The sequence below is a fragment of the Helianthus annuus genome, chromosome 11 (genome assembly GCF_002127325.2).
Source record: "Helianthus annuus cultivar XRQ/B chromosome 11, HanXRQr2.0-SUNRISE, whole genome shotgun sequence".
NCBI classification, from domain to species: Eukaryota; Viridiplantae; Streptophyta; class Magnoliopsida; order Asterales; family Asteraceae; genus Helianthus; species Helianthus annuus.
In genome coordinates, this window is record NC_035443.2 from 43,705,293 (window position 1) to 43,709,029 (window position 3,737).

A 3,737-nucleotide genomic window follows, 5' to 3' on the forward strand; every position below is an offset into this window, starting at 1 on the left:
TCCCTTACAAAGTTGCACCAGACCAGAAAAAATGGTTCAGAATTGTATGTATACAGAAACAGTCTTCATATGAAACTGGCATATATTATTTGTAATAATGTTATCCTGTTGTTGTAATCATAAGTGATGCTTTATATCTAAATTAAAGGAATACATATCTAAATTAAAATTTGAAATAATAACATAGATTTGAATGTTCATCATATTGAACTAAATCAGTTAAGATAGCGAGCCTTGTAACCGGACCAAGCGGTTAAAAAAATTTAAAAGCAGAAACACATCAGTTACAGCTACCAATTTCTAAACCAACCGATTGATTCTTATTCACCTCTAGATGACGCATGGCAAACCTAACTGAAAACCTTGAACATGAATGCATAATTACCTAGGAACTTTACAAGTTTACAACAACCAGTTTATTATTTTTTTTTTCTTACATTTTCTAGGTAGATGCATATGCAAAGTCTAATAGAGCTTTACCAGTCATATTTGACCCGCTGTAGAAACAAAAAACAACCTAACTCAATTGCCATCTCTCAAGGAGGACAAGGGTACATACATATGTAGCTTTCTTTTTCTCACCCAACCCAAGAAACCAACCGGCCCGAACCGGGCCGGTTGAAGAACTCCGAAACCGGTCTTTGTTTTTCGTGATAAACTCGGGTTTTATAACCACTCGTTTGAGTGTTTGGCAAATTCTGATTCTATACCTGAATAAACGACATCCCGTCAGGAGCTTTTGCCACCTGGAATGGAGTTTCCATGACAAATCTACCGTCTTTTGAAACACAAGGTATTGTGCCTTGTGAGAAAAATGTGACCTGAACCACATAGCTTACAACGTAAGTAATATATATGCATAGAAACTTTATAAAAATTAACGAAAATAAAACTAACTAATCAACTCAACTGATCGGTTTCAAGACCGAAATACTTGTGATGTTTGAAGAAATCATGTGTGGCTTCGTATACGTGAAGCTCTCGCTTCGCGCTTGAAGCTTCGCTTAAAGCTTTTGGAACCAAAACGCTTCGGAGCGCTTCGCGCTTTTTTAAACCAAGAGAGCGCGTGTGGTAACCCACTTGTTACATTTTAAAGTAAGATTTATAAAATATACATGTCTAACCTTAAATAAATGAATGGTTATAATAAAAGAACAAACCTTCAGAAAGATCAGCATGATCAGGCTACCTTTTCTCTTTCTGATGTGGCTAGACGATTCTGTGAAGCAGAACTCTGTTGGTTGATGGCCGTATCAATATCACTTTCTCCATCTTTAGACCTCCCTTTTCTCTTTCTGATTGCAGCCTCGTTGACAAAGTTTTCTTTCGGGGGACTAAGCTTAATGTTAACAGGCAGCTGCAGAAAGATGTTCGTAATATTAAATGTCAAGGCAAAAAGACAATAGAAATTGCAAAGACTTGTTACATTATTATACATAGAATGGATAGGTGAAACTACCTGCTTGAGAGATCCCTTATCGGGATCATAAAGCCGTTCACAGAAGAACACATGATCAAACTATGTAAGTGCTGTCCAAAGAGGAAAAGTCATTCTTCCTTCTAACTTCACACTTTCCTCTATTGCTGACACTGAAAACTTATGTGTCTCTTCACTGTAATACACCTGGAAATCCAATTAAAAGTTATCATCAAAACACATTCAAGTGAACTAATATTATAAGTGCATTTAAACCCTACCTCTTGAATGTCAGACCGGTTACGCTTTGTCTGCAGAATCAGGGTCAACCCATTTTGAAGTCTTGGGAGATTCGATCTGCAGCAACTGACAAACGACATACGCTTTAAGCCCGACATTTCTACCACTCTTATGAGTTCCGTTACCCCTTTCATCTGAGTCGAAGTGACTTGCTGCAATTCAATGTATAAGAGAGATAATAATAAAAATCCCACATAAACATCAGAACAAATACAAATACAAAATTCAACCATCAGAACAATAATTACAAGCTCGTTAGTAGTAAAAACACCATTTGCGTGCAGACAACTCTGAATGGTGTTTGCTTTACGGCTGCATGTAAAAGTAAGTCTCGTTAGTAGTAACAACACCATTTGCGTGCAGCAGTAAAACTTGACAGCTGTAAACTGCTTCTCTATTTAACTGGTCAGGGTATTACTCGACTGGTCACTCTATAATTTCTCACTCCTAATCTTATTGGTTAATATAAATTTAAGCATTATTTTAATAATAAATTTATAAAAAACGAAGCTTCAAAAATTGTCAATTGGGAAATTCATAGCAGGATCAGACTTCAAATATTGTTTGGCTCTATTCAAAACTGGAAATTAATGTGAAATTTATAGGTTCGAAGTCGTTTTAAAAGCCGAATTTGGAATTCAATTCATATAAACACAGTTCTTTTTATTTTCTTAACCAACTCAACATATAACTTTTATATGATAAACAGACCTCAAATGTTGTTTGGGTCTCTTTAAGACCGTTCAAACGACCTAAAGAGTTCTCTGACCAGCTTAGGACCATCCCCAAGATACTTTTGAATCAACTCACTTCCAACAACACGTAAGAACGTTGCTGATGTGGAGTTTGCCATAGCCTGAACAACATACAAAAGTTTCAAATACAAAAAATAAAGCAAAAAGGAAGACTTCTTAAATATGTTTGGTTGTTTTTAACATGAAATTGTCTAAATGGGAGCTTAAAATGCACACCTTTGCAAGCAATGTCTTGCATGTTCCCGGTTCTCCGTAAAGTATAACGCCCTTTGGAGGTTTAATACCGATGTCTTCATATAACTCAGGGTGAGTTAAAGGATACTCAACTGCCTCCTTGATTTCACCTGCTATAGGAGACGAATAAAGTTTAGGTATGTAAAAATTCGGATCTAATCTACTACATTCAAATCAGAAACAGCTAGCATCAAATCATCATAAAACCTAAAACTTCAAATCCATCTATCACTTTAATTAACTGAAAAACCAATTGAATCACAAAAAATGAATATTGAATAAGTATATAATCACAGCTACAACTCAAGTAGAGTTCACTAATCTTTAATGCAAACACAACAATTACATATTACTGTTTATCGTAAATTAAAGTCTAATATATATAACATTTACAAACCGTATGCAAAAATACATCACATATTAAATCAAATCACTCCTAAAACACCGTGTATAATTATATAACATCACAACTGGTAACTTGAAATCACAAAAACCGAACCTGATGAGAGAAAATCAGCCGAATCTAAAAATGTTGCAAAGTTTCCCCCAAAGTGAAAACCCTAATTCATTGTCACACTAACTGCATAGATTAAGACCAAACAATATGAAATACAAAAGCACAATCAGTTATAAAGAACATATACGCACCTGTGATGGTATGAGGTGAAGAGAAAGGAGGTGAAAAAAGATTTCGTAACCCTAGATCTGGCGATGTGCATCTTAAAAACCCTAAAATCGAATTCGAACCCTTCACACCTTCAAACTCAGTCAATTGGGTGTCGTATAGAGTGAGATTCATTGATCTGGTGTCATTGAGAAAGCCAGATCTTGCTTCGCCAAGAGAAACCCTAGATCCCCTTTTGAATCGCCTGGAGAGAAAGCAGCTCTATGGGGGGCGGATAAAACGCTACGAGAATGAGAAACCCTAAAATTGATTTGTGTACCCGTGTGTTTTTTTTTGAGTGAAGGGTATAATTGGGATTGTAAATTATATTGTGTTTTAGAGGATTGTACATTATGCTTTAAAAATG

At 35.6% G+C, this 3,737-nt stretch overlaps 2 long non-coding RNA genes across 2 annotated transcripts; both read right to left on the bottom strand.

Moving 5' to 3' along the window:
- Window positions 1–1,246: 1,246 nt before the first annotated feature.
- On the bottom strand, window positions 1,247–1,859 carry LOC110891983. Its single transcript, XR_002565737.2, has 3 exons — window positions 1,699–1,859; window positions 1,460–1,624; window positions 1,247–1,357 (listed from the first exon to the last, which is right to left on the bottom strand). It is a non-coding gene; the product is annotated as an uncharacterized LOC110891983 (long non-coding RNA).
- A 95-nt stretch (window positions 1,860–1,954) lies between these two features.
- LOC118483797 lies at window positions 1,955–3,018 on the bottom strand. The gene is made up of 3 exons (XR_004871594.1): window positions 2,689–3,018; window positions 2,429–2,573; window positions 1,955–2,029 (listed from the first exon to the last, which is right to left on the bottom strand). It is a non-coding gene; the product is annotated as an uncharacterized LOC118483797 (long non-coding RNA).
- Window positions 3,019–3,737: the final 719 nt, after the last annotated feature.